The sequence below is a fragment of the Haemaphysalis longicornis genome, unplaced genomic scaffold, assembly GCF_048455015.1.
Source record: "Haemaphysalis longicornis isolate Haplotype H1 unplaced genomic scaffold, Haemaphysalis longicornis Haplotype H1 scaffold_2, whole genome shotgun sequence".
Lineage (NCBI taxonomy): Eukaryota > Metazoa > Arthropoda > Arachnida > Ixodida > Ixodidae > Haemaphysalis > Haemaphysalis longicornis.
Window position 1 is genome coordinate 183,002,316 of NW_027526295.1, and position 19,073 is coordinate 183,021,388.

Below are 19,073 nucleotides of genomic sequence, written 5' to 3' on the forward strand. Positions count from 1 at the left end.
GTGGCGTCCTATCGATCTCTCCTTCTCTGCTCCTTTCCGAGAAGGGATCAGAAGGGGGGGGGGGGGGGGGGGGGAGCGGCGATAGTGCACGGGCCGAACAGTGTTGCTCTGCAGTCGCGCGCGTCAGGAATCTCCCCTGTGACGTTGGCGCTGACGTCTTGTTGACCCAAGACCGAGAAAAACAGGGCGAAAGGATCGTCGCGCCGCTGGCCACAGGACGAGCGCGAGTGTCGCAAGAAAGAGAAATAACAGCAAGAAAAGGGGGGAAGAACAGAAAGCGAGCTGCAGTTGTTTTTCTGGGTGTCGTCGCCTTCCAAGCTGATGTGACCACTCAGTGTTGCTGCAAGCGTATACGTGGGAGCGATCACTTCCCATCGCGTTATTGTTGTTGCTGTAGCAATGATCGGAGGTCCGCCCTTATTTTTACGTTGCGCGCTTCGCTGCTGTCGTATGCGCAATCTCCCTCCCTTCCTCCCTCCCTCACTCTCTCCTTCTCTCTCCCCCTATCTCTCTCGTTCTGCCTACCAATAGTGTCATTGCTCTCTTCAACAAAAAATATTTAAGGGTCAGCAAAAACTGGCATAATTTGACGGTCAAATCGTTTACTCATACATCTGCGAGTTGAAAGCCATGTAGGAAACAATACTCACGGAGCACTTCAATACTATAGGTGGAAATGCTGGCGTACTCTAAAGTTTCGAGAGAACGCCCTCCTCCGAAACATCGCCCACCCACTTTTAAGGGTGAAATAGACAACTTATTGAAAGACCCCAAAGATCGCCCACCCCCTAAAATCGCGCTAGCTTCGACGCCTTCGAAAGCCCGGGGAGCTTCCTCCCTGAAAACGTGCAGCGGCCGCCAAATTCCTCCGATGTCTCAATTCTGAACGAAAGAGACACATCCTGACCGGCTTCTTTACATGATATCTCCGCAGTTTTGGTTTGCGCTGAGGCCACTTCTGCGTCGGTTATCGCACCGGACCCGAAAGTTCGCCAGCCCCTTATTTTTCACTTGATATCTCTGTACTTTGGGTGGGCGGTCTTTCGAAACTTTACGGTAACTCAAAGAGCTACCTAACGTTGCGGTTAGGTAGCCGCGGCGACCTCACGAACAAAGTGATAAGCGTTTCCCCCGCATCAGCGCCACGATGAAGTTCTGCTTACTTGATATGAAATGTCTGTGAATAGGAAGAGGAGCATATTGATATTATTTTTATCATGATACTGTTACGATTATGTGTAAACATTACTTTGAAGCCTGCATTACATTACATTACATTACATTACATTAAAGCTTGCAGATTAATCGGGTTAAAAATTTTAAGCAACGCCCATTCCTGTTCACAACTGTTAAACCTTACTTAGGATCTGAACGTTTTACAGACTACCACGGGCCATTTGTGGGCACTTAACCGTATTGCCGCTTTCCGTACCACCCAGGCTATAACCGTGTTCAAATCAAGAAGCTCTCGTCGATCAGTCTTATGGCCAGTGAGTGGGCCTCGAAGGAGCGCTGCGTGCAGCCATCGGCCGCCACCGTCCAGCTACGCAAACTGCGCATGCGCGAACCCGCAGCAAGCGTTGCAGAGAGCGCTGCTTGTCCTCGCGGCCGATGGCCCGGCATCATCAATTGCCGCCCGCGTTTGAAGATCGCAATCGCTTAATATTCGTCGCTCTAAACACATTTCCATTGCGTCTGTATACGATATACGCTCCATGATGTTTGAATGCGCGATTGCCAGCATTTTTTCGACGCAAACGTGACTTGGCACTGGTACGTTTTGGCCTAGAGAACTTTTTTTGATGTTTTTTCATGCAGCAAATACGGGCCAAGGCCCTTCCTGAAGTGAATTCGGCTGCCATCTATAAACCCCGGCCACGATGCTCCATGCCTTTGTAGTCCGCACTTAACGATAAAAATCGTCGTGTTCTATAAAGAAGCGGGGAAAAAGGAAACGGAGGGGGGAGGTGAAGAAACGACGCACCGACGACTCCGAAGAGTATTTTTACCGGTGTTTGTGCTATGACAGTTGACCCTGCGTCAGGGTGCCCTTTTCCAGGCCACGCCTTGTACAAGTACCGCACGGCTCCACAGATGTGTACGCAGCGTGCGTGAATCGAACATTAATCATACGTTCGGCGGCACTTTGCGTATTTTTTTACAATACCAATTCAGTGTATACATTTTTTTTTCTGCCCGCCGCCGCAGAGCAGCGCAGAATGCGGACAGGACGTGCGAGCTGATGCAGTTGCTTTTGCAGGGAACCATTTTGCACGAAACGACGTACGTCCGGCCGTCGCCGGACGTGTGTTACACTTCCGATGTCGCCGAAGTGAAAAACAACAGGATGTGGCGGCGGCAATATGCTCGCCACGAAATTTCCTCGAGTCCACGCTTGTTCGTTCCTTCCGTTAAAAAGTAAAAGTAAAATAAAGAACAAAATGAAGTGTTTCGACATATACGGTATCCCTGAAATAACGCGACATTTCTTCTTTGCTTTATCTGACACGGACAGAGAGACAATGTTCTGAAAAGTGCACATCGGGGAACAATTTTGTGACCAAGGAAGTGAAAATAATGAACCAACGGTCACAAGTTAAAACTCCGGAAAAGCGACAGTAACTACCCACATTTCTTTTCCTTTTTTGAAATCTCCACTGTATACGGAAATTCATACGTCCGCCTGTCCGTTCGTTCATTCATCCACTCATCCGCCGGATGACTTGTTTCCGGTTAACATTTAGTCAAGCTGCCTTGTCGTGTTGTCTTTGTTTCCTGTAAGTTTCTGGACTCATAGAATACGCTAACGAATGACTTTAACCTAGTGCTTGCAGGAATGCGACTTGGAAAAAAAAAGTAGAGAAGCCTCGCTTCCCATCGGTTAGAAATTTTAACCCGTTTTACGGCTGGCTTTATTCGGTGAATCTTTCGATTAACCGTTTGCGTTGGTTAAGGAAAAAAAAATTGCCAAATTTAATATTGAATACCATTCATAACAATGTAATAATAGTAAATAAGATCAATAGCCTCTTCAAAGACGTTCCAGGTCAGGTGAGCAGGTCATAATCAAGGCGCTGATGCGGGCGAGACGCTTATCACCGCGTTAGTCACTGGAATTTTTCTCCAATCAGGAGCATAGGCACTCGCCGTAATTGCGGAGGATGCCGTTTAATTGTGGTTTACGTACGACAGAGTTAGTTTATACAACTTCCAAACAATGTAAATGCCCACTCGCCGTTTTTTGTGGCGTCTATATTTGCACTAAGAGTAGCCATTTTCACGACTGTCTTGGCTATAAGCTTTGGATTTCAATCACTACCATCTCTGAGCATGCTTGCATCGTTTTCTGTCGTGACGTGGGGCGGGTTATTTGAACAGGAATGTGACCCTCGGCCCGCTCGCGCACAATTTCAACGTGGCGCTCTTGTTTCAGTTAAACCGGTTAATCAATCAATCGATCCCCCCTATGTAGTGTAAAAAAACTAGGGTGTTCTAATAGCGAAATTTCGGAGTCGACTCGGATAGGTATATTAGGGGGAAATAACGTGGCTTCGACCATCTAATCAAATACCGAATATTTTTTTTTACTGAACTATCTTATTTGTGCAAACTCGCAACCCAGTTTAAAAGTGTTGCTCTCAGGCCGTAATAAATACGAAAAAAAAAAAAAACTAGGGCGCACATTGGCGTTTCCATGTTGACCAGTATGTAACACTTTGGATTTGCGATTGATATGGCGGATATGAGTTTTAGAACAGCATGTTTTACGGTCCATACAAGCCTGAATATTTGAAACAGCCCCGGATGTTCACCGGAAAGCAAACATTCGGAGATATCGAATACTTAATTCTTGAACCGGATACGAACCGAACATAAAAGAAAAGCTGTTATTCGTAGTCGAATTTCAGATATCCGCAAACCCGTAAAAGAAAAGAGGAATTGGTCGAGAACAGACGAACATCTAAAATTCTACAGGAAATCTTAGTCCCAACTAACGACAGAATTGAGTGGCATTGGACGTGGCACATATAAGGGAGGATACCGTAACGAACGCTCCTTGATGAGCACGCAATGATGAGCGTCAACACAGCACGATAACAAAGAGGACTGGGTTTAGTAGTTATTTTCTTGGATGTTCGACCGCAAGATAAGTTAAAAATAACGATTCTTTTAATGAAATCATTTTTGTAAAAAAATCCTTCCTTTCTAGTACGTCCTTTCTTTGTATACCAACTCCCCTGGGTGCATTGTGGGCGCGTGGACGCCCAGATTCCTCCGTATCGCAGTACGGGATAGCATCTTAGAGACACTTCTGGGTATGTTCCAAATTATTAGTAAATTTGTAGTAGTATATTTTTACGAGGATCAATTACGTCGCGATGCCTAGCAGGACATAGCTATCTCGATTGTTGCCATTATCGCCAGAAATGATTTGAAGTGGTTTTCCCATGTGCACCAGTGAAGACCATGAGATGTTTTTTTTTTTTTCTGCGCCTAGAGTAGTTTCCGTTTTGCTATCTCTTATCTGCTTTGAGAGCGGCAGATCTTATCCATGCCTCGATTGTCGTTCATTACCTTGATGGTCCGATTAAAGTCATCGTCACGATCCAGGGCCTTAGGGCAAGGAAGGTGACGTTTATTTGTACACCGGGACTCGCCACCAGGTGGCCGAGCTGTTCGAACGCCCTTCGTGTCAGCTCCGAACAAAAGCCATGTTTCTTCAATTAGTGAGCCTCTACACCGGCCAACTGAACCGCCTCGACGAACATTAACCTTTCGGGAACCTAAACAGTGAGTTTCTGGACTCTCCGGTGTTTTTTACGCCCGAAAGAAACATATTTCTCTCGCGACCACGCCGACGCGGAGCTAAGCCTGACCTTCAGCGCCAGCTCGGTTCCACCAGTTCCTCGCCGCACCGGCCTGATCACGTGCGCCTGGCTGTGCACGGGCGCGTGCTACTAGCACGCGCACCTCCGGCTCCGGCGCCCACCTCCTCCTCGTCGGCCTTCATGGCAGACGGTTCAAATTCTTTCGCTCCTGCCGATGCAAGCGACTCGTCGGCTTCGCCTTCCCACCGAATGGAGTACGTGGTCGAGGGCGAGGACATTGACCCTCAGGTGCTCACGGAACCCGGATGGCTCAACATTCGCCGCAAGATCGCCGCAGCTGAAGCCACAGCAGCAACACGGACCTCCCAAGCCCCCACCGCTGGCGACCAGCCACGCAAGCGCTGTCAGAAACGGCACAAACGCAAGCCCACACCACCTGAAGACCCTCTACCGGACAATGACATTAAGGTGATCCTTCGTCCACAAGGAGGCCTTGACCTTACCAGCGTCAACGCAGCGACTCTAGCTGATGTCCTGCAAGACCAAGCCAAGCTACCTCGACACGCGGCAGACCAAGTACGCCTGCACTACAGATCTAACTTCATTGTCGTGAGCACCCCTTCGGAAGCTCGGGCACAGTGCTACCTTGAACTCCCCTCCCTCCTCTGGAAGGAAGCCACTTACGCCCTAGCCAACCACATTCCTCCTCCCAGCGCCACTGTAGTAGGTGCCATCTTCACGGTACCGCCAGAAGATGATGCAAACACTATCCTTGAGAGCCTGTTGAATTACAACCAGTCGCTTCGAATCATCGACGCAAAGCGGCTGAACGGCTCTACAATTGTGCAAGTGCTCTTTCAAGGCAATGTAGTACCCTACTGGATCCGCTACAGGGCAGCCACTATGCGCTGCTACCCCTTCAAAAGAAAACAAGAGGCATGCTTTGCCTGCTGGCGCCCCGGCCACCGCAAAGACGTATGCCCTCATCCACCCACCGAGAACCGCTGCACCACCTGCGGCACGTTAGCACCCCAGCCAAACCACCCCTGCACGCCGTCGTGTATCCTATGTGGCGCGGCCCACCTCACTGGGTCGACTGGATGCACCAACCGCTTCAAACCACGGCGCAGGACCACTTCACAAGCCATGACTGGGCAACACCTCGCTTCCCTGAAGACAAGTAGCACGCCGCCTGCCACTTCAGCACTCGCCCGAACCATCACCGATACCACCGGCCAACCTTCCTACAGCCAAGTCACACAAGGATTCCCTTCTCGCTCACCCGGAGGCCCCGCATCACAGGTGAGCCCCCAGAGCCCTCCCAAACTATCCCCTCCCTCTCTATCCAATTCCACACACCTTACGCGCAGTGCACTAGACACTAAACACTTACTTCGCGAAATGCAAACAATGCGCGAAACAATCCTCCAACTTCGCCAAGAGAACGCGCGCCTCGCGCAGGAAAATCATGCTCTCCGCCAACGTCTCAACTCCACCACCCTTAACTCCCCTGCTGCACCAACGCAGCCAGAAGCACAAGCTACCCTTGCATCGGACTCCCACCCTCCCCCTCTCAAACGAAAAGCAGAAACCGATCAACCTTCCCAAACTGCGGCCTCTGCCCCCACCACGCTGGAACTACGTGCCGAATATCAAGAGCTTTTTCTATCATTTCAAAACAAAACGACTGAGCAAATAACTGCGCTCCAACAATCAATGCATGACCTTCACACAGAGGTACTTGAATGGATGCGCACCATCACCCAACAGCCACTGATCACAGCCCCTCCCTTACTAGCGCCCATCGACGCCCCCCTTCCTATTGATGCTGACGCCGACCAAGAACTCTAAATGCACTGTTTTCTGGCAATGGAACTGCCGTGGATACCGAAACAAGCGGTACACTCTGCAGGCGCTCCTCACCACATTGCCCAAAACCCCTGATATTATAGCTTTACAAGAGACTGGACCCAATGTAAAACTACTTAATTACACACCCTACCTTAACCCTAACTTTCCTCAAGTGGCCACGCTAATTCAACGCAACTATAGCGTTGAGCAGCACACTCTCTGTTCGGACATCCCCCACATTTTCACCGTTATACTACCGAAGAAACTCGGACAGACCAGGCTCCACGTTCTCAATATATACAGTTCTCCGAAGCAAACAAAACATGCCTTCCGCGACCTCTTCCACTCTGCTCTCACAATCGCCAACCGTCATCCACTGGTCATCCTAGGTGATTTTAACGCCCCTCACATCGCCTGGGGTTATCATCGCACCACCAAGAAGGGTCGCCTCCTCTGGGACACTATTCAAGCCCTCCACATTACAGCACACAATGAGCCCGATCTAGCCACCCGAATTGGTACCAGCGTCCAACGCGACACGGCACCCGACCTTACACTCTCCCACTGCCTCGGTCCGGCCGCTTGGCAACCTACTCCACATACACTGGGAAGTGATCATTATATTACCGAGCTAAGCACCTCGCTACAGCTATCCCCCCATGAACATCCCACCCACACTACGATCACAGATTGGGACGCCTTCCGATTAGAAAGCCAACACATACCACCCCCACAAGGGAGCACAGAGGAGGACTTAGAGGAGTGGGTCTCTAACATTCTGCGTACAAAACAAGAGCACGATCGCCCAATCGACCCGAACATTCCTGCGGAGTATGTAGACTCCAAAATGCTTCACCTTTGGGAAGCATATTCCAGTCTCGAGCGACGGTGGAAGCGTCACAAACACCGCCATCGCCTCCGCCGAAAGTTAAATTTACTTCGGCAGGAAATCACGAAACATGCAACCTATCTGGCCAGAACCAGCTGGATCCAACTATGCGACGATATGAGGGGCAAGCTTTCCATGCGTCGCACATGGGCATTACTCCGTCATCTCCTCGATCCCACAAAATCCCGAACGCATCAACACACGCGTATAACCCAGCTTCTCCATGGTTTAAACCTGTCCCAAGAGGCCATCCTTCGACAGCTCCACACTACATACATCCCGAAGCCATTTCCTTCTGACTCCACCCCCCTTTTCTACACCGGCACCCCTAATTCGGAGCTAGATGCTGAAATAACGCGAGAGGAGGTAGAGGCAGCATTACGCGCCCTTCGACGGCAAACGGCTTCCGGCCCGGACAAAATCTCGAATAAAATTCTTCGCCATCTGGATGACACATCTATAGACCACCTCACCCAATTCTTCAATGCACACTGGAACGCTGGTACACTACCTCGTAGTTGGAAACACTCCGATATCACTTTGATTCCCAAGCCAGCCAAACCTCTCGCACTGCCCAATCTACGACCTATCTCGCTCACCTCCTGCCTCGGAAAACTTTTCGAACACGTCATTTATAATCGGCTATCCGCACACCTTGAAGAACATTCCCTCTTTCCCCCCAACCTCATAGGCTTCCGCCCCGGACTGTCCACACAGGACGCCCTTCTGCAAATCCACCATGATATTCTACAACACCCCCCCACCAGAGACTATGCGGCGATCCTCGCCTTAGATCTCCATAAGGCATTTGATCAGGTAGGACACTCCGCCATTCTTAGCTCCATCAACACACTGCACCTAGGCGATCGAACATACACCTACATACGCAATTTCCTCACTGATCGCACCGCCACTCTCCGACTGGGCACCGTCAAATCAAACATTTTCGACATGCCCAACAGAGGCACCCCCCAAGGGGCCGTTCTTTCGCCTCTACTATTCAATCTCTCCATGCTCCCTCTTGCGAATGCTCTAGAAAATATACCGTCCCTCCACTCGACAATATACGCGGACGACATTACACTTTGGGTCACGCAAGGCAGCGACGCCCACATAGAGGCCACACTCTCAGCAGGGGCTGCCACAGTCTCCCGTCTTGCTGCACAAGCAGGCTTGACTTGCTCGGCGTCTAAATCAGCACTCTTACTCCTTCCTCCACCTAGAATTAGACCCACTCCCCAGACCACCATTCAGGTAATGCTGGACGGACAACCAATCCCCCGGGTCTCCCAGCTTCGCCTTCTCGGCATGCATCTTCAAGCCAACAGGAGCAGCACAGACACCATACATCTTTTGCGCACTCACACCATCCAGACTATTGGTCTCATTAAACGTATCACGTCTAGGAAACATGGGCTAACGGAATTAGAACGGCTGCGAATTGTGCAGTGCTTCCTGGTGAGCCGTTTCTGCTATCACCTCCCGTACGCACAGCTCACCCCATCTCAACGTACCTCCCTCGATGCCTTACTTCGGAGAGCCTATCGTTCCGTGCTGCTACTGCCCCCCCACGCACCCACCCAACGACTCCTCGCGCTTGGTATACATAATACCATAGACGAACTAATCGAAGCCCATCGCCTGGACCAGCTTACGCGCCTTTCCCAGACCCCGGCTGGTCGGCAGATCCTCGATCGAATTCATGCCAACCCCCCGCTTAAACTAGATCCTCCAGCGCACATCCCCCGGCTTCTCCGCGGGCGTCTCCAAATTAAGCCGATCCCGCGAAATATGCATCCAGCTTACCACCGCGGACGCCGTCTAGCCCGAGCCCAAGCACACCTCTCCCGCTACCCTTCCTCTGAGCATACTCTCTACGTAGACGCAGCGGCCTACCCCACCCATCCTGCCTTCGCACTCGCTGTAGTAGGCGCTTCTCCAACAATCCCTCAGGCTTCAGCTACAGTCGCCACCACCTCCTCGGTAACTGCGGAAGAGGCAGCCATTGCCCTTGCCCTAACTCAATTACCTACCCCCCAGATCATTTTATCTGACTCCCAAACTGCCATACGAAATTACACAAAGGGCGTCATTTCCACAGCTGCCCTCAAAATTCTTCTTCAGAATCCCCCGGCCCACCCCGTGATGCTGCTGTGGACTCCGGCCCACACCGGCGTAGGTTGTAATGAGACGGCACACCAACACGCCCGAGCTTTGATATACCGGGCTCCCGTTTCTTTTACGCCTACACACGGCATCCCCGAAATGTCCCACGCGTACCTACTTACGTACAGGGACATAACTCAACATTACCGCCTCCTCCGCAGGAACCTACCTCCCCCGCACCCTTCACTTACTCCGCCGGCAGCGCACATGTGGCGGCTCTTACAAACCCACACTTTCCCACACCGCACTCTCCTTGTGCACACTCACCCACACCAATTCACCTCCCCTCACTGCCCCTCATGTGGCGCGCTGGACACTCTCTTCCACTCGCTCTGTGAGTGTCCGCGCGACCCCTTCCCCCCTTTCCCCTCCCCTTCTCACTGGGAGCAGGCTCTGGGAAGCTCTGACCTCGCAACGCAAGAAGCCGTCACGGACAGAGCCCTGGACGTCGCGGGGGCCCTTTGGGCTTCCGCCACCCCCCTACCCTGAACCCAGTGTAAAATAAAGTGGCACTACTACTACTACTACTACTTGTGCTGTGAACTTTCTTGAACTTGTACTTACACCGTGAACTTGCGCTGTGAACTTGCTTGAACTTGAACTTACACCGTGAACTTGCGCTGTGAACTTGCTTGAACTTGAACTTACACGGTGAATTTGCGCTGTGAACTTGCTTGAACTTGAACTTACACCGTGAATTTGCGCTAACTGCTGCAAAGAAGAATTCTCCGGTTCGCGAGCCTCGTGAGTCGAGTGGAGGCCGAGCTAACGCGGTCGGAAAAGAAAAATTCTCTTAAGGTTTCGCTACTAAAACGAAGTTGATGTACATTTATCGCTGGAAAAACTTGCTTATAGTACAAGAATTCTTCACATATTCGTTAGAAATTCATTTGTGTCGGCTTATTAGGCCATATTTTACCTTGTAATACATAGACGGTCGCACACGCTGTGAGATTAATAAATATATTTCCAGAAGATGACCTCGCCAAAAATACGTTTTAAAATGTATTTCCATATCCGTATTCTTGTATCTGCATTTTCGGACACTTTTTGTGCGTATTCCCGAAAGTATCTCTCGAACATCCCGTCACATCAAAGGAAAAAAGTGTCACAGTACCGGTACCTTACGTTCGAGGCATAAGTGTCGAGATATTTCTGTTCCGGAATACGCTTCAGGGTATCCTTGTCCACATTTCATGCTGGCATTACGCTTTCAAGCCGACGCTAAACTCTATTTGTCAAACAGCGCGGACACAAAGTCTTAAAATGAAAAGAACCAGATCCGATGATTGCTTCGTAAGCAAATTATTTCACCTGCACTGCACACCACGCGAGATTGTCTAAAATGCAGACAGGATGTTCTAAACACAGAATGGACAATAAACTCAGTGAGCACTACTTTTCTTTGACCTGTGGTTTTCTACGATGAACGCCGATCGATCCCCGCGAGTCTGATTACCCGCCAATACAAAGGAATCCACAGAATAGCAAAGAAATAGAAGCGCCATAGGTGAGGGCCCTCTACGTGAAGAGCTGTTTGTTGACCTCAGGAAGCGCATAGGGTATACATAATGTCACCTGCCATACCGCAGACGACGGTCTTTGGCCCAGACAACACCGAAACGAAAATCGGGCCACACGGCCGCCGCCAAAGTAAGCAACTGCGTGGCAACTGCGTGTCGTCTGCGCTGGCACCCTTCAGCAGTTCCACGCATCACACGAAAGCCACTCAACAGTGAACACAGCTTATCAAAGATTTTATCACCGCGCGGACGGACTTGTCCGCGGTTTCGTTGAATGAATAGAACGCAACTGACAACAGTTCCATATAGAGGTCACGCGTGGACGAGTCAGGGCTAACCGCAAAACCCGTGTTTTGTAGGCACTAAATTGTGCCGCGGAAGCAGCCGCACTCTCGACCCAGTGCACGGAACTAGCGGAGCGAGGAGGAAGGGGCGGCACTGGAGCGGCTCAGCGTGAGCCGCAATCTGGCGGTTGTTATTTTGCGGTCTGCATGCGAACTGCGAGAAGGGCTGGGAACTAGAGTGACTGGGAGTGCTGCACTGCGCAAGAATGCGGCGGCGGCGGCGGTGGCGTATCTGATTCCACGTGTCGAGTCCCTTCCCACAACCCTTTACCTTGCGTTGGCCGGAAAGGGGACGCGGCCTGGCCGCCTGGCGGCGGAGGAGGCAGCCGGCATCGCACCCCGCCGAGAGCAGGCCACTAAATTAGACGGCGACTATTACCGAGGCCCTGCGAATAAACAACCCGCACTGTGGCACGGCTGCGACACTGTTGCGCATGCGTGGGGGACGGGTTCCGGAGCCACCTTTCTGACCCGGCGGAGCACCGACCAGGGCGAACGTGGGACTTGCAAAGCCGTGGGAGGAACTAAGAGGAGAAGATGGTTACGAAAGGTGGGAGCTGCTGTAAGAAAAAAAAAAAAAAAAAAGCCGGAGAGAGATCAGGACGGAGATATTGAATGAAAATGAGGCTGTGACCAGAGTGGAAATAAGTACGGCAAAAAAATTGTTCCCAATCTCCTTGCAGACCGTTTTGGCCAACTTGACCTGAACAGGCGAACCACCGATCCGGTAAAAACGAGACACCCGTGTCTTTTTTTTTTTTCCCTCCTTCCCTTCCTCCTCATCATTGTGATTATGTATTCAGAAAAAATTCTGCGCCAGACGCGTAGACCCCGCATTATTACCCCTGCTTCATGACATCTAGCTACCGGATCGACGAGCGCTTTTGGCCCGGTTTCAGGTATCGCGACGAAGAACACGAGAGGCAAGCGGAGGAGCAGCGCTTCTCTAAATCTCCCTCGTGTTGATCATCGCGCTGCCTGAAGCCACGCCCACCGATTACGAACTATCCCGCGTTTCAGCTAATTCCAAGTGCACTATTCGACGCACCTTCCCATACTGTATCACGCGCATGCATCGTGTGCGTGCCTTCGCCATCCTTTATGGACTTCTCCGGTTTTCAAACCAGGCTGTCAATGACTCATAGAATGTGTAGAACTACGTCCCGGCTTACCATCAGGTTGCAACAATAGGGAACCTCCCAGGTGTTCAAACATTCAGAATCGACAGCTCGGCGAGTTGGTTTTGTTTCATCGTAAGCAGGCTTTAAGACACGGACGAAAGAACAAGGGTCACACGACAACGCTGAACCGATGCGACCAAAACGTCCCACCCCTTTTCCGAAATGTCAATGATTCTTGTATGTACAAAGAGGGTACAGGTCGTGCGGGCTGAATTCCTTTACTTTCTTGCTTAAATTTCCGTACCCCCCCTCTCCAGTCAAATATATATATATATATATATATATATATATATATATATATATATATATATATATATATATATATATATATATATATATATATATATATATATATATATATATATATATATATATATATATATATCGAAAGGCGTGGGTTCGGTCCCCACTCTGGGCGCGTGTTTTTCTTTCTTTCTTTCTCACGTAATTAATAAAAAAAATAATGTAACGTCAATAACGCTAACCATTCCCCTATGCCTTCTTTGGCGTTGTAGACTGCCGGAATTTTTTTTTGTATATATATATATATATATATATATATATATATCAAAGCCCTTAAGATAGCTGAAACGCGAAGCTTTCTCCCATGCAAACTGAGTCCAAAATCCAAGCTGTTTCAACCGTGTAAGAATGGCGGAATCGGACAGACGTCCGCTTCATAACGCGAGGGACAGAGGTGTTCGCTGCCGACCACGAGAGGCGTTTTTCTTTTTTGTTTTTTTTCCCCTTGGGGCGCTTGATGTGCCTTTGTAGAAACGCGTTGTGTAAGTTGGCTTTCCTGCAGTGCGTTCTGGCGCACAGTCGCCCTCAGTCAGGCACAGAAAGCTTCGCTTTGAAAGAACACACCCTTTACACTCAGCCGGTGGCGCCACTTTAAAGTGAACGTACCGTTCACGTCCCATTAAGCCAGCGCGATCAGACTATCCCCCAGTCCCTCATATATGTTGCACCCATATGCCTTCACCTTAAAGCGACATACATTTCCGAGTACGTCCTACAACGTTGTAAATCTTACTTTTATAAATTTAGTTTTCAACGTTGGGAAGTAGTCTCATGTGGACTCGACGAGGGAACGCGTCTGTTGGTTTGTAACGTTTGATGTGTCGCACTTTCGCTGCATACGAAAAATGTGTTAATAAAGTGCGCCAGGATCTTCATACCTCGATATCAGACTCGTATATCGACCCTGAAAAAATGTCTTCCCAGAAATATATCTGTGTGCAAAAGTGAAGCAGTCTTTAAAGGAGCTCGGTGTATACCCCCCGTTAGGGATGTATAGGGCATGTGGCTTTTATGGGAGGTATTTAATATGAAGACATTCATAATTTTATTACTAAATAAACCTTACATTTTGCCGGAGAATGTTGTTGTTAATTGTAGGGTTTAACGCGCCGACGCAACGCAGGCGATGAGGCGCGCCGTAGTGGAGGGCTGCGGATTAATTTTGACCACCTGCCGAAATCTCGTACACACGGCGTTTTCGCTTTTCGGCTCCATCTTTGCCGGAGAATGGCTTCCCAGCTAAGCATTCTCGTAGAGCAATGAAGCCGACATTGAGAGGACTCTGTGTAAAGTGTTTTATAGGGCTACAGTTGAACCTCGTTATAACGAACACTGATATAGTGACTCAGCGGGCAATGGAGCGGAAGATGATAGGTGTAACATTAAGGGACAAGAAGAGAGCGGAGTGGGTCAGGGAACAAACACATGTTAAGGACATCTTAGTAGAAATTAAGAAGAAGAAATGGACGTGGGCAGGGCATGTAATGCGAAGGCAAGATAACCGTTGGTCATTAAGGGTAACAGAGTGGATCCCTAGAGAAGGCAAGCGTTGCAGGGGGCGGCAGAAAGTTATATGGGTGGATGAGATCAAGAAGTTTGCGGGGATAGGTTGCAGTTAGCACAGGACCGGGGTAATTGGAGATTATTGGAGAGGCCTTGCACCCGCAGTGGGCGTAGAGGTGATGATGATGATGATGATGATGATGATATAGCGAATTATCGGCTATATCGAACTAATTACGATCTTTGATTGGTCATGCTTTCTGTCAATGCCACTTATATTTTTATAACGAAACTGAAACCGTGAGCCGCGCGCGATATCGGATGTAACAAAGAAAAATTTGACGAGGAGGCCGAGAAGGTATACTTGGAAAAACCCTCCGGCATCCGAAACTGCAGAAGTATACAGGCCCTTTTGTTCAGAGAGACTAAGGAAAACTCCATCCTGCTCAGTGCTGTGAGTAGCCACCAGACGAAGATCACATCCTTCATCAAATAAATAAAGACGCGGGCCTGTTTTGTCAAGTGAACTGTGTTCTGTTGTAGTTTCACGTACTCATATTCCGGCTCATTCAGCTTGAAATTCAACAAGGACAAAGGTAAGTGTTTATAGTGAGTTGGAAGCCTAAAAATGCATTTTTGTATCAAGTATTTTTGCGCGAGCCAGACTGTCGATTTGATACAGCCGATTTTTACCTCTACTGTTATAGCGAATATCGGATATAACGAACTAATTTGCTGTCACAGTACTACTTCGTTATAACGAAGTTCAACTGTACATGAAAACTTAGCGAGATACTTCAGTATCGGAACGGTTATATGGCGCCCAGAAGAATGTCTTCTTCTGAATGACCTCTTTCTGTATTATCAATCACCAATGCACGTGTGTGTTGCAGTGAAGGCGAAATTAAAGAGGCTCAGTGTTAGCAGAGTAGAATTCGACAATTGCCACTCGTAATTTCCTCTACCTTTTCTCTATTCAGATACACTATTATGGCTTCAGACGCAAAACATGTTACATGGGCAGCGTATACACCAAATGCGCGAAAACGAGCTCAGTTTCTTCGTTTTGAAAGGGCTATCTCTGTCTTGCCAGGACGGAGAATTGCTTCGATCCTAATTATGAACATTAGCGAGTTTTAGCTGACCGTTTTTCACGGTCCGCTGCGCTCCGATAGCAAGCGGGAGCGCCATTGCGCATGCGTGGCGCGCCTGGCCGTGAACGGCATTGGCTCCGGTTGCGCTGAGCGGGTCACCGGTGCCCGAGCGGACTGTCGACGACGGTTAGCTAAAGCGGTCTATTGTCACATACCTTTCAACGTTGGCGCCAAGCAGCGATGACGACGGAATAGCCTCTACGCCAGCGCCAAGAGGCGAAAGCAGCGCGCCAGAAAAACATCGAATTTCGTGTCATTCGCCGAAGAAAGCCACGACGATCATTGCACGCGCAATGCGATACCGTCGTCGGGGCATCAGGTGCTTGCTCTTGGAATCCGTTGCTTTAGCCGTGGTTGATAAAGCCGCTATCCGTGAGGTAGAATCGCCATCCAAGACTAAAGAACCACAACAAACGCCTGTTAATGCGAACTCATTAAATGGCCCATCGAGCGATAAAAACACCGAAGACGGAATCTATAGCTGCAAAACAGCTCCTAAACCCACGTGACAACGATGTGTCGCACAGTGCGTGCTTCGTATTAATAAAACGCGGAGGAAACCAGCGACAGTCGAACCCACAAGACGGAATTAACCAGTCCTTGTTTTCCAAATAAGTGTTCAATTCAGTTCAATAAAAAAATATCGTTTTCTGGGCTCGAAAACTTGGATAGAAAACCTCTCAGCAGTCACAGCGCTATATCAAAACGGGAGTGTTATAGCATAGTTGCTACGATTCCCGTATTGCAAACCGTGAGGCGTGCGTTCGAGCATCACCAGAGCTGACAACAGGGCGAACTTTATTTGTAACGTAGTACACTTTAGGTAATGCCCGCCGATCGGCTTCGCCACAATGCTCCAGAACGACCAATCGACGCGAAAAAGTGAAAACTGCCGGGAGAAACGTAAATGAGAGTGATCTTACCGCACTAAAAAGTGAGTGAGTGAGCGGGTCAGTGAGTGAGATGGACGCTACACAGGCAATCAAGCGCGCCGTAGTGGATGGCTCCGGATTACTTTTGACCACCTGGGGATCTTTAACGTGCGCCGAACCTCGAACACACGGGCGGTTTTGATTGTAGGGTTTACGCCCCGACGCAACGCAGGCGATGAGGCGCGCCGTAGTGGAGGGCTCCGGATTAATTTTTGACCACCTGGAAATCTTTAACGTGCGCCGAAATCTCGTACACACGGGCGCTTTTTCTTTTCGCCTCCATCAGAAAAGCGGCCGACGTGGCCGGGAATCGAACCCGCGACTTCGTGCTCAGCAGCGCAACGCCTTAGCCACTGAGCCACCGCGGCGGGTACACGGGCGGTTTTGGTTTTGCTTTTCGCCTCCAGGTCACCAGGGCTATACCAGGGGACGAGGCTGCCAATTCGGCCGCCCCCGCACTCATCTACCGGGCACCCGGCGTAATCGCATAAGACCTAAAGCCAAACAGTCTGCCACAATTATCATTTAAAGACATCTCCACCAAATACAGGGACAAACATCATCGATACCCGTCCCCCTCAAGGGGTTAGGCAAGGCGAACGAGGGAACACTTCTCCGCCTCTATACAAATACGCTGCTGTGCCCGGCTGTCATGAAACACCTCTCTTTTACTGGCCTCAGTCAGTACTTTTTGGAGGTGGCTGACACCTACCACATGGTATGGGCATGCCAGACGAACCCTTCCCTTCCCCCTAATCCCCATCCCAAATGAGAGGAATGGGAGGCGGCCCTGCTCGGCTGCCTGGACCTACCGACTCAAGAGGCCCTGGTTCAGCGCGCTCGGGCAGCGGTCACGACGAATGGGGTCCCCGAATAGGAACTTTACCTAGTTTTGTGGAGGGGGTGCTATCCAATAGGGACGGCTCTCTCCAAGCTACCTCTCGAAATATATATGTTAATAAAAGTTCATCATCATCCATCAGCGGCCGCTGCGGCCGTGAATCGAACCCGCGTCCTTGTGCACAGCAGCACAACGCCCTAGCCATTGGGCCACCGCGGCGAGCGAGTGAGTAAGCGAATGAGTCTCCTTCCTTTTTTTTTTTTGTTATAGCATTTAGCTCAAGGTTCTGTTTTCGGCTCTATATTTTGTGTCTGAGTAACCGCACGTTCGCTGCTAGCTATGGTTAGGAACTGTGGCTTGGTCAAGCAGTAGCCCGCTTCTTTTTTCTCTTTGCATACGTTCTTGCTGTGGACGCTGAGCTGCCGCACAACATGCGCCCTAGGGGATGTTCTTTTGGTTGTTGCAGGTCCGCCTGATTTGCGAACTGATTTCGTCCGATCGGAGGAGGAGTTGCTGCTGTGCGCCGGCCTACACAGCTGGCGAGAGTGCGCCCACCGCATTTGCTCGGGGGAGCGCAATCAAGTTCCGGCTTGACGCATCGTCCTACGATGCCGAGAGATGATGCCAAGGACGGAGGGCGGCGGCGGAGTCGGTGCTGGCGCTGACGCCTTGTTTTTCGGCCCCCTGCTTTGCCCGTCCGCCTTTAAATAGGCATACCTCAGCGAGAATGAATCAGACAGGGCCACATCACAACAACAGGATGGGGCTATATGTGTAGGCCGGGCCGACGGAAATGCAAGCATCGCGGGAGAGGCGTCCTTCGAAATGACGCCAGTATTGCTCTTTAGCCAGGCCGGTGGTTTGATTCACTTCTCCGGCGTCGAATTACTGATGCAGAAAACGCGCGCATTTGTGCTAGCGAACAGGCTTCACTGTTAAAAGCACACGTGTACAGTCGCCCAAATCTTTAACTCGCGTGCGCGAGCGGCGACCTTTCTTTGCGTGAGCGCCATACAACGAGGCCAAGTTGCCAAGAGGTTGAGGCTAAGCGCAGGCTCACAAATCGCGCTAAGCTGAACCCATCGTTTGCAAGGCTGTTCTTTCTTAAAAACGTCACCCCATACAAGCCCGCCGCAAACGAACAAACGAGAGTAACCGAATTATTTTGCTCGCATTTTATGTTCCGAAGGTCAACGTTGCAGCAACAAATCGAGCAAAGGAAATCCAAAGATACGCCGAAAACGCCAAATCATGAAGCAAGCCGAAGAACATGAATTATTCGTTTTCTACTTTCCGGCGTAAACGCTTTTTTCATCTGTAAAAAGGTCAATTATCAAAGGCGTGGGCTGCAACGTTGATCTTCGAAACATAAAATACCAGAAAAAGTATTCGCTTAGTCACGCTGCCTGTTCGCTTGTAGCGCGCTTGTGAGCGAAGGAACTGCCTAGCAGGCGATGGGACCAGCTGAGCGCGCTTTCTGAGAATGCGCTTACCCGCAACCTCTATTCAAACTTGGCCACATCATATAGCGCTTACGCACAGCAAAGTCGTCGCTCG